Below are 14,290 nucleotides of genomic sequence, written 5' to 3' on the forward strand. Positions count from 1 at the left end.
ATTAACCCTAACTTCATCTTACCCAGACCATCTCACTTACCCTAACTTTATCTCACCCAGACCATCTCACTAACCCTAACTTCATCTCACCCAGACCATTTTATTAACCCTAACTTCACCTTTCCCAGACCATCTCACTAGCCCTAACTTCATCTCACCCAGACCATCTCACTAACCCTAACTTCATCTCACCCAGACCATTTTATTAACCCTAACTTCATCTCACCCAGACCATCTCACTAACCCTAACTTCATCTCACCCAGACCATCTCACTAACCCTAACTTCATCTCACCGAGACCATCTCACTTACCCTAACTTTGTCTCATCCAGGACAATCTCACTAACCCTAACTTCATCTCACCCAGGCCATCTCACTAACCCTAACTTTGTCTCATCCAGGACAATCTCACTAACCCTAACTTCATCTCACCCAGGCCATCTCACTAACCCTAACTTCATCTCACCCAGACCATCTCACTAACCCTAACTTCATCTCACCCAGACCATCTCACTTACCCTAACTTTATCTCACCCAGACCATCTCACTAACCCTAACTTCATCTCAGCCAGACCATCTCACTAGCCCTAACTTCATCTCAGCCAGACCATCTCACTAACCCTAACTTCATCTCAGCCAGATTATCTCACTAACCCAGACCATCTCACTTACCCTAACTTCATCTCACCCAGACCATCTCACTAACCCTAACTTCATCTCAGCCAGATTATCTCACTAACCCAGACCATCTCACTAACCCTAACTTCATCTCATCGAGACCATCTCAATAGCCGTAACTTTATCTCATCCAGACCATCTCACTAACCCTAACTTCATCTCACCCAGACCATCTCACTTACCCTAACTTTGTCTCATCCAGGACAATCTCACTAACCCTAACTTCATCTCACCCAGGCCATCTCACTAACCCTAACTTCATCTCACCCAGACCATCTCACTAACCCTAACTTCATCTCACCCAGACCATCTCACTTACCCTAACTTCATCTCACCCAGACCATCTCACTAACCCTAACTTCATCTCAGCCAGACCATCTCACTAGCCCTAACTTCATCTCAGCCAGACCATCTCACTAACCCTAACTTCATCTCAGCCAGATTATCTCACTAACCCAGACCATCTCACTTACCCTAACTTCATCTCAGCCAGACCATCTCACTAGCCCTAACTTCATCTCACCCAGACCATCTCAATAGCCCTAACTTTATCTCATCCAGACCATCTCACTAACCCTAACTTTATCTCACCCAGACCATCTCACTTACCCTAACTTTATCTCATCGAGACCATCTCAATAGCCCTAACTTTATCTCATCCAGACCATCTCACTAACCCTAACTTTATCTCACCCAGACCATCTCACTTACCCTAACTTTATCTCATCGAGACCATCTCAATAGCCCTAACTTTATCTCATCCAGACCATCTCACTAACCCTAACTTCATCTCACCCAGACCATCTCACTAACCCTAACTTCATCTCACCCAGACCATCTCACTAACCCTAACTTCATCTCACCCAGACCATCTCACTTACCCTAACTTCATCTCACCCAGACCATCTCACTAACCCTAACTTCATCTTACCCAGACCATCTCACTAACCCTAACTTCATCTCACCCAGTCCATCTCACCCAGACCATCTCACTAGCCCTAACTTCATCTCACCTAGACCATCTGACTAACCCTAACTTTATCTCACCCAGACCATCTCACTCACCCAGACCATCTCACTTACCCTAACTTTATCTCACCCCGACCATCTCACTTACCCTAACTTTATCTCACCCAGACCATCTCACTATCCCTAACTTCATCTTAGCCAGACCATCTCACTAGCCCTAACTTCATCTCACCCAGACCATCTCACTTACCCTAACTTTATCTCATCGAGACCATCTCAATAGCCCTAACTTCATCTCACCCAGACCATCTCACTAACCCTAACTTCATCTCACCCAGACCATCTCACTAACCCTAACTTCATCTCACCCAGACCATCTCACTAACCCTAACTTCATCTCACCCAGACCATCTCACTAACCCTAACTTCATCTCACCCAGACCATCTCACTAACCCTAACTTTATCTCACCCAGACCATCTCAATAGCCCTAACTTTATCTCATCCAGACCATCTCACTAACCCTAACTTTATCTCACCCAGACCATCTCACTTACCCTAACTTTATCTCATCGAGACCATCTCAATAGCCCTAACTTTATCTCATCCAGACCATCTCACTAACCCTAACTTCATCTCACCCAGACCATCTCACTAACCCTAACTTCATCTCACCCAGACCATCTCACTAACCCTAACTTCATCTCACCCAGATCATCTCACTAACCCTAACTTCATCTCACCCAGACCATCTCACTAACCCTAACTTCATCTCACCCAGACCATTTTATTAACCCTAACTTCATCTTACCCAGACCATCTCACTAACCCTAACTTCATCTCACCCAGTCCATCTCACTAATACTCAATTTCATCTCACCCAGATCATCTCACTCACCTAGACCATCTCACTAGCCCTAACTTTATCTCACCCAGACCATCTGACTAACCCTAACTTTATCTCACCCAGACCATCTCACTCACCCAGACCATCTCACTTACCCTAACTTCATCTCAGCCAGACCATCTCACTAGCCCTAACTTCATCTCATCCAGACCATCTCACTTACCCTAACTTTATCTCACCCCGACCATCTCACTAACCCTAACTTCATCTCACCCAGAGCATTTTATTAACCCTAACTTCATCTCACCCAGAGCATTTTATTAACCCTAACTTCATCTCACCCAGACAATCTCACTTACCCTAACTTTATCTCACCCAGACCATCTCACTAACCCTAACTTCATCTCACCCAGACCATGGGAAAAAGTTTGTAAAAATATGTTTCTTATTGCTATTAGATATTATTATTATTATTATTACTGTTGCTATAATTGACCATTTATAACTATCTTAATGGCATTAGGAGAGGTGAAAAGTTAGGGGTGACATGAAGACATTTAACTAAATATGAAGAGGAAACCACATCCCAGAGTAATGCAATAAATATAATAAAATGAAGCACAACTGTTCAGTGGTTAGTAGGTATAAGGACCAGGCTTACAGCACATGTAGTAGGGCAAATACTTACTTGGTGCACAGTATTTGTTGTGTCCTCACTTTAGCAGCCTCACATAATTTGTAATTTTATCCTATGATCAAGGTAATATTTGGGTTATACGATTTGGGGCAGATTTCTGTTTGAGCATAAATAGCATATGAAGAACTGAGGGGCAGCAGGACAGAGCTACCAGTTTGGGATAATCCCATAAATTACAGGATAACTGGTAACCAGGGAGCTGTGGCACTTAGTATTTTACATTTGTTTCCTGATTTATCAGTTAACTCTGCATATTCCTGTAATAAATGTGTCACCTTCTCTTGCTTCTCATGATACTAATATTAAACAAATGTGTCACCCCATAACGTTTGACAAACCTGCTATATAAAGATTGTCACATTTTATCACTTTATATGTTATCTGCTCTACATGCAGCTGGTCACGTGTAGTATTAGATTATGCATAAGTGAATTAAATATGTTTAATATCACATCATCATCTCTTTACCATAATAAAAATACAGGAAGAGCTCTGATTATTTCCCATCTCTTATGTTGCTGTTTTCCTTTCTTCTTACAGGTGTCACATTTATAGCATCAGACTCAATCACTGACAAAGAACAAGATGAACAAATGCAGGAAGCAGATAGCAGAACAGTTCCTGAGTCAGGCCCTGGGCATCATCTGCCTGCTGACCGGAGAGGTAAGAGCTGCCGGGTAATGTCATGTGACACTGATCCTATTTACTGTGCTGCTTCTGATACACTGGACCTATCTTACTAACTCTAGCTTCAGCTCACCCAGACCATCTCACTTAACCTCACCGACCGACCATCTCCTAACCCTAACTTTATCTCACCCAGACCGTCTCACTAACCCTAACTTCATCTCACTCAGACCATGTCACTAACACTCAACTTCATCTCACTCACCTAGACCATCACAATAACCCTAACTTCATCTCACTCAGACCATGTCACTAACCCTAACTTCATCTCACCCAGACCATCTCACTAACTCTAACTTCATCTCACCCAGACCATCTCACTAACTCTAACTTCATCTCACCCAGACCATCTCACTAACCCTAACTTCATCTCACCCAGAACATCTCACTAACCCTCACTTCATCTCACCCAGACCATCTCACTAACCCTAACTTCATCTCACCCAGACCATCTCACTAACCCTCACTTCATCTCACCCAGACCATCTCACTAACCCTCACTTCATCTCACCCAGACCATCTCACTAACCCTCACTTCATCTCACCCAGACCATCTGACTAACCCTCACTTCATCTCACCCAGACCATCTCACTAACCCTAACTTTATCTCACCCAGACCATCTGACTAACCCTAACTTCATCTCACCCAGACCATCTCACTAACCCTAACTTCATCACACCCAGACCATCTCACTTACCCTAACTTCATATCAGCCAGACCATCACACTAACCCTAACTTCATCTCACCCAGACCATTTTATTAACCCTAACTTCATCTTACCCAGACCATCTCACTAACCCTAACTTCATCTCACCCAGTCCATCTCACTAATACTCAACTTCATCTCACCCAGACCATCTCACTAACCCTAACTTCATCTCACCCAGACCATCTCACTAACCCTAACTTCATCTCACCCAGACCATCTCACTAACCCTAACTTCATCTCACCCAGACCATCTCACTTACCCTAACTTTATCTCACCCAGACCATCTCACTTACCCTAACTTTATCTCACCCAGACCATCTCACTTACCCTAACTTCATCTCACCCAGACCATCTCACTAACCCTAACTTCATCTCACCCAGACCATCTCACTAACCCTAACTTCATCTCACCCAGATCATCTCACTCACCTAGTCCAACTCACTAACCCTAACTTATCTCACCCAGACCATCTCACTTACCCTAACTTTATCTCACCCAGACCATCTCACTAACCCTAACTTCATCTTACCCAGACCATCTCACTAACCCTAACTTCATCTCACCCAGTCCATCTCACTAATACTCAACTTCATCTCACCCAGATCATCTCACTCACCTAGACCATCTCACTAGCCCTAACTTCATCTGACTAACCCTAACTTCATCTCAGCCAGACCATCTTACTAGCCCTAACTTCATCTCACCCAGACCATCTCACTTACCCTAACTTTATCTCATCAAGACCATCTAAATAGCCGTAACTTTATCTCATCCAGACCATCTCACTAACCCTAACTTCATCTCACCCAGACCATCTCACTAACCATAACTTCATCTCACCCAGACCATCTCACTAACCCTAACTTCATCTCACCCAGACCATCTCACTAACCCTAACTTCATCTCACCCAGACCATCTCACTTACCCTAACTTTATCTCACCCAGACCATCTCACTAACCCTAACTTCATCTCACCCAGACCATTTTATTAACCCTAACTTCATCTTACTCAGACCATCTCACTTACCCTAACTTCATCTCACCCAGTCCATCTCACTAATACTCAACTTCATCTCCCCAAGATCATCTCACTCTCCCGGACCATCTCACTACCCCTAACTTCATCTCACCCAGACCATCTCACTAACCCTAACTTCATCTCAGCCAGACCATCTCACTAGCCCTAACTTCATCTCAGCCAGATTATCTCACTAACCCAGACCATCTCACTTACCCTAACTTCATCTTAGCCAGACCATCTCACTAGCCCTAACTTCATCTTACCCAGACCATCTCACTAACCCTAACTTTATCTCATCGAGACCATCTCAATAGCCCTAACTTCATCTCACCCAGACCATCTCACTAACCCTAACTTCATCTCACCCAGACCATCTCACTAACCCTAACTTCATCTCACCCAGACCATCTCACTAACCCTAACTTCATCTCACCCAGACCATCTCACTTACCCTAACTTCATCTCACCCAGACCATTTTATTAACCCTAACTTCATCTTACCCAGACCATCTCACTTACCCTAACTTTATCTCACCCAAACCATCTCACTAACCCTAACTTCATCTCACCCAGACCATTTTATTAACCCTAACTTCACCTTACCCAGACCATCTCACTTACCCTAACTTTATCTCACCCAGACCATCTCACTAACCCTAACTTCATCTCACCCAGACCATTTTATTAACCCTAACTTCAACTTACCCAGACCATCTCACTAACCCTAACTTCACCTTACCCAGACCATCTCACTAACCCTAACTTCATCTCACCGAGACCATCTCACTTACCCTAACTTTGTCTCATCCAGGACAATCTCACTAACCCTAACTTCATCTCACCCAGGCCATCTCACTAACCCTAACTTTGTCTCATCCAGGACAATCTCACTAACCCTAACTTCATCTCACCCAGACCATCTCACTAACCCTAACTTCATCTCACCCAGACCATCTCACTAACCCTAACTTCATCTCACCCAGACCATCTCACTTACCCTAACTTTATCTCACCCAGACCATCTCACTAACCCTAACTTCATCTCAGCCAGACCATCTCACTAGCCCTAACTTCATCTCAGCCAGACCATCTCACTAACCCTAACTTCATCTCAGCCAGATTATCTCACTAACCCAGACCATCTCACTTACCCTAACTTCATCTCAGCCAGACCATCTCACTAGCCCTAACTTCATCTCAGCCAGATTATCTCACTAACCCAGACCATCTCACTAACCCTAACTTCATCTCATCGAGACCATCTCAATAGCCGTAACTTTATCTCATCCAGACCATCTCACTAACCCTAACTTCATCTCACCCAGACCATCTCACTTACCCTAACTTTGTCTCATCCAGGACAATCTCACTAACCCTAACTTCATCTCACCCAGGCCATCTCACTAACCCTAACTTCATCTCACCCAGACCATCTCACTAACCCTAACTTCATCTCACCCAGACCATCTCACTTACCCTAACTTTATCTCACCCAGACCATCTCACTAACCCTAACTTCATCTCAGCCAGACCATCTCACTAGCCCTAACTTCATCTCAGCCAGACCATCTCACTAACCCTAACTTCATCTCAGCCAGATTATCTCACTAACCCAGACCATCTCACTTACCCTAACTTCATCTCACCCAGACCATCTCACTAACCCTAACTTCATCTCAGCCAGACCATCTCAATAGCCCTAACTTTATCTCATCCAGACCATCTCACTAACCCTAACTTTATCTCACCCAGACCATCTCACTAACCCTAACTTTATCTCATCGAGACCATCTAAATAGCCCTAACTTTATCTCATCCAGACCATCTCACTAACCCTAACTTTATCTCACCCAGACCATCTCACTTACCCTAACTTTATCTCATCGAGACCATCTCAATAGCCCTAACTTTATCTCATCCAGACCATCTCACTAACCCTAACTTCATCTCACCCAGACCATCTCACTAACCCTAACTTCATCTCACCCAGATCATCTCACTAACCCTAACTTCATCTCACCCAGACCATCTCACTAACCCTAACTTCATCTCACCCAGACCATTTTATTAACCCTAACTTCATCTTACCCAGACCATCTCACTAACCCTAACTTCATCTCACCCAGACCATCTCACCCAGACCATCTCACTAGCCCTAACTTCATCTCACCTAGACCATCTGACTAACCCTAACTTTATCTCACCCAGACCATCTCACTCACCCAGACCAACTCACTTACCCTAACTTTATCTCACCCCGACCATCTCACTTACCCTAACTTCATCTCAGCCAGACCATCTCACTAGCCCTAACTTCATCTCAGCCAGACCATCTCACTAACCCTAACTTCATCTCACCCAGACCATCTCACTTACCCTAACTTTATCTCATCGAGACCATCTCAATAGCCCTAACTTCATCTCACCCAGACCATCTCACTTACCCTAACTTCATCTCAACCAGACCATCTCACTAACCCTAACTTCATCTCACCCAGACCATCTCACTAACCCTAACTTCATCTCACCCAGACCATCTCACTAACCCTAACTTCATCTCACCCAGACCATCTCACTAACCCTAACTTTATCTCAACCAGACCATCTCAATAGCCCTAACTTTATCTCATCCAGACCATCTCACTAACCCTAACTTTATCTCACCCAGACCATCTCACTTACCCTAACTTTATCTCATCGAGACCATCTCAATAGCCCTAACTTTATCTCATCCAGACCATCTCACTAACCCTAACTTCATCTCACCCAGACCATCTCACTAACCCTAACTTCATCTCACCCAGACCATCTCACTAACCCTAACTTCATCTCACCCAGACCATCTCACTAACCCTAACTTCATCTCACCCAGACCATCTCACTTACCCTAACTTCATCTCACCCAGACCATTTTATTAACCCTAACTTCATCTTACCCAGACCATCTCACTAACCCTAACTTCATCTCACCCAGTCCATCTCACTAATACTCAATTTCATCTCACCCAGATCATCTCACTCACCTAGACCATCTCACTAGCCCTAACTTCATCTCACCCAGACCATCTGACTAACCCTAACTTTATCTCACCCAGACCATCTCACTCACCCAGACCATCTCACTTACCCTAACTTCATCTCAGCCAGACCATCTCACTAGCCCTAACTTCATCTCATCCAGACCATCTCACTTACCCTAACTTTATCTCACCCAGACCATCTCACTAACCCTAACTTCATCTCACCCAGAGCATTTTATTAACCCTAACTTCATCTCACCCAGAGCATTTTATTAACCCTAACTTCATCTCACCCAGACCATCTCACTTACCCTAACTTCATCTCACCCAGACCATCTCACTAACCCTAACTTCATCTCACCCAGACCATTTTATTAACCCTAACTTCACCTTTCCCAGACCATCTCACTAACCCTAACTTCATCTCACCCTGTCCATCTCACTAATACTCAACTTCATCTCCCCCAGATTATCTCACTCACCTAGACCATCTCACTAGCCCTAACTTCATCTCACCCAGACCATCTGACTAACCCTAACTTTATCTCAGCCAGACCATCTCACTAGCCCTAACTTCATCTCAGCCAGACCATCTCACTAGCCCTAACTTCATCTCACCCAGGCCATCTCACTAACCCTAACTTTATCTCACCCAGACCATCTCACTTACCCGAACTTTATCTCATCCAGACCATCTCACTAACCATCACTAACCCTAACTTACTAACCATAACTTTAGTTTACCCAGACCATCTCACTATCCCTAACTTCATCTCACCCAGACCATCTCACTAATCCTAACTTAATCTCACTCAAACCATGTCACTAACACTCAACTTCATCTCACTCACCTAGACCATCACACTTACCCTAACTTCATCTCACTCAGACCATGTCACTAACACTCAACTTCATCTCTCTCACCTAGACCATCTCACTAACCCTAACTTCATCTCACCCAGACCATCTCACTAACCCTAACTTCATCTCACCCAGACCATCTCACTAACCCTAACTTCATCTCACCCAGACCATCTCACTAACCCTCACTTCATCTCACCCAGACCATCTCACTAACCCTAACTTCATCTCACCCAGACCATCTCACTAACCCTAACTTCATCTCACCCAGACCATCTCACTAACCCTCACTTCATCTCACTAACCCTCACTTCATCTCACCCAGACCATCTCACTAACCCTAACTTCATCTTACCCAGATCATCTCACTAACACTCAACTTCATCTCACCCAGATCATCTCACTCACCTAGACCATCTCACCAACCCTAACTTTATCTCACCCAGACCATCTCACTAACCCTAACTTCATCACACCCAGACCATCTCACTAACCCTAACTTCATCACACCCAGACCATCTCACTTACCCTAACTTCATCTCAGCCAGACCATCACACTAACCCTAACTTCATCTCACCCAGACCATCTCACTAACCCTAACTTCATCTCACCCAGACCATCTCACTCACCTAGTCCAACTCACTAACCCTAACTTATCTCACCCAGACCATCTGACTAACCATAACTTGTTCTCACCCAGACCATCTCACTTACCCTAACTTCATGTCAGCCAGACCATCTCACTAACCCTAACTTCATCTCACCCAGACCATCTCACTAACCCTAACTTCATCTCACCCAGACCATTTTATTAACCCTAACTTCATCTCATCGAGACCATCTCAATAGCCGTAACTTTATCTCATCCAGACCATCTCACTAACCCTAACTTCATCTCACCCAGACCATCTCACTTACCCTAACTTCATCTCACCCAGACCATCTCACTAACCCTAACTTCATCTCACCCAGACCATCTCACTTACCCTAACTTTATCTCACCCAGACCATCTGACTAACCCTAACTTCATCTCAGCCAGACCATCTCACTAGCCCTAACTTCATCTCAGCCAGACCATCTCACTAACCCTAACTTCATCTCAGCCAGATTATCTCACTAACCCAGACCATCTCACTTACCCTAACTTCATCTCAGCCAGACCATCTCACTAGCCCTAACTTCATCTCACCCAGACCATCTCAATAGCCCTAACTTTATCTCATCCAGACCATCTCACTAACCCTAACTTTATCTCACCCAGACCATCTCACTTACCCTAACTTTATCTCATCGAGACCATCTTAATAGCCCTAACTTTATCTCATCCAGACCATCTCACTAACCCTAACTTTATCTCACCCAGACCATCTCACTTACCCTAACTTTATCTCATCGAGACCATCTCAATAGCCCTAACTTTATCTCATCCAGACCATCTCACTAACCCTAACTTCATCTCTCCCAGACCATCTCACTAACCCTAACTTCATCTCACCCAGATCATCTCACTAACCCTAACTTCATCTCACCCAGACCATCTCACTTACCCTAACTTCATCTCACCCAGACCATTTTATTAACCCTAACTTCATCTTACCCAGACCATCTCACTAACCCTAACTTCATCTCACCCAGTCCATCTCACCCAGACCATCTCACTAGCCCTAACTTCATCTCACCTAGACCATCTGACTAACCCTAACTTTATCTCACCCAGACCATCTCACTCACCCAGACCATCTCACTTACCCTAACTTTATCTCACCCCGACCATCTCACTTACCCTAACTTCATCTCAGCCAGACCATCTCACTAGCCCTAACTTCATCTCAGCCAGACCATCTCACTAGCCCTAACTTCATCTCACCCAGACCATCTCACTTACCCTAACTTTATCTCATCGAGACCATCTCAATAGCCCTAACTTCATCTCACCCAGACCATCTCACTTACCCTAACTTCATCTCATCCAGACCATCTCACTTACCCTAACTTCATCTCACCCAGACCATCTCACTAACCCTAACTTCATCTCACCCAGACCATCTCACTTACCCTAACTTCATCTCACCCAGACCATCTCACTTACCCTAACTTTATCTCATCGAGACCATCTCAATAGCCCTAACTTTATCTCATCCAGACCATCTCACTAACCCTAACTTTATCTCACCCAGACCATCTCACTTACCCTAACTTTATCTCATCGAGACCATCTCAATAGCCCTAACTTTATCTCATCCAGACCATCTCACTAACCCTAACTTCATCTCACCCAGACCATCTCACTAACCCTAACTTCATCTCACCCAGACCATCTCAATAACCCTAACTTCATCTCACCCAGACCATCTCACTAACCCTAACTTCATCTCACCCAGACCATCTCACTTACCCTAACTTCATCTCACCCAGACCATTTTATTAACCCTAACTTCATCTTACCCAGACCATCTCACTAACCCTAACTTCATCTCACCCAGTCCATCTCACTAATACTCAATTTCATCTCACCCAGATCATCTCACTCACCTAGACCATCTCACTAGCCCTAACTTCATCTCACCCAGACCATCTGACTAACCCTAACTTTATCTCACCCAGACCATCTCACTCACCCAGACCATCTCACTTACCCTAACTTCATCTCAGCCAGACCATCTCACTAGCCCTAACTTCATCTCACCCAGACCATCTCACTTACCCTAACTTCATCTCACCCAGACCATCTCACTAACCCTAACTTCATCTCACCCAGAGCATTTTATTAACCCTAACTTCATCTCACCCAGAGCATTTTATTAACCCTAACTTCATCTCACCCAGACAATCTCACTTACCCTAACTTTATCTCACCCAGACCATCTCACTAACCCTAACTTCATCTCACCCAGACCATTTTATTAACCCTAACTTCACCTTTCCCAGACCATCTCACTAACCCTAACTTCATCTCACCCTGTCCATCTCACTAATACTCAACTTCATCTCCCCCAGATTATCTCACTCACCTAGACCATCTCACTAGCCCTAACTTCATCTCACCCAGACCATCTGACTAACCCTAACTTTATCTCAGCCAGACCATCTCACTAGCCCTAACTTCATCTCAGCCAGACCATCTCACTAGCCCTAACTTCATCTCACCCAGACCATCTCACTAACCCTAACTTTATCTCACCCAGACCATCTCACTTACCCGAACTTTATCTCATCCAGACCATCTCACTAACCCTCACTAACCCTAACTTACTAACCATAACTTTAGTTTACCCAGACCATCTCACTATCCCTAACTTCATCTCACCCAGACCATCTCACTAATCCTAACTTCATCTCACTCAAACCATGTCACTAACACTCAACTTCATCTCACTCACCTAGACCATCACACTTACCCTAACTTCATCTCACTCAGACCATGTCACTAACACTCAACTTCATCTCTCTCACCTAGACCATCTCACTAACCCTAACTTCATCTCACCCAGACCATCTCACTAACCCTAACTTCATCTCACCCAGACCATCTCACTAACCCTCACTTCATCTCACCCAGACCATCTCACTAACCCTAACTTCATCTCACCCAGACCATCTCACTAACCCTAACTTCATCTCACCCAGACCATCTCACTAACCCTCACTTCATCTCACCCAGACCATCTCACTAACCCTCACTTCATCTCACCCAGACCATCTCACTAACCCTAACTTCATCTTACCCAGATCATCTCACTAACACTCAACTTCATCTCACCCAGATCATCTCACTCACCTAGACCATCTCACTAACCCTAACTTTATCTCACCCAGACCATCTCACTAACCCTAACTTCATCTCACCCAGACCATCTCACTAACCCTAACTTCATCTCACCCAGACCATCTCACTTACCCTAACTTCATCTCAGCCAGACCATCACACTAACCCTAACTTCATCTCACCCAGACCATCTCACTAACCCTAACTTCATCTCACCCAGACCATCTCACTCACCTAGTCCAACTCACTAACCCTAACTTATCTCACCCAGACCATCTGACTAACCATAACTTGTTCTCACCCAGACCATCTCACTTACCCTAACTTCATCTCAGCCAGACCATCTCACTAACCCTAACTTCATCTCACCCAGACCATCTCACTAACCCTAACTTCATCTCACCCAGACCATTTTATTAACCCTAACTTCATCTTACCCAGACCATCTCACTAACCCTAACTTCATCTCACCCAGTCCATGTCACTAATACTCAACTTCATCTCACTCACCTAGACCATCACACTAACCCTAATTTCATCTCACTCAGACCATGTCACTAATACTCAACTTCATCTCACTCACCCAGACCATCTCACTAACCCTAACTTCATCTCACCCAGACCATCTCACTAACCCTAACTTCATCTCACCCAGTCCATCTCACTAATACTCAATTTCATCTCACCCAGATCATCTCACTCACCTAGACCATCTCACTAGCCCTAACTTCATCTCACCCAGACCATCTGACTAACCCTAACTTTATCTCACCCAGACCATCTCACTCACCCAGACCATCTCACTTACCCTAACTTCATCTCAGCCAGACCATCTCACTAGCCCTAACTTCATCTCAGCCAGACCATCTCACTAGCCCTAACTTCATCTCATCCAGACCATCTCACTTACCCTAACTTTATCTCACCCCGACCATCTCACTAACCCTAACTTCATCTCACCCAGAGCATTTTATTAACCCTAACTTCATCTCACCCAGAGCATTTTATTAACCCTAACTTCATCTCAC

This window comes from Bombina bombina, chromosome 4, assembly GCF_027579735.1.
Source record: "Bombina bombina isolate aBomBom1 chromosome 4, aBomBom1.pri, whole genome shotgun sequence".
NCBI lineage: Eukaryota > Metazoa > Chordata > Amphibia > Anura > Bombinatoridae > Bombina > Bombina bombina.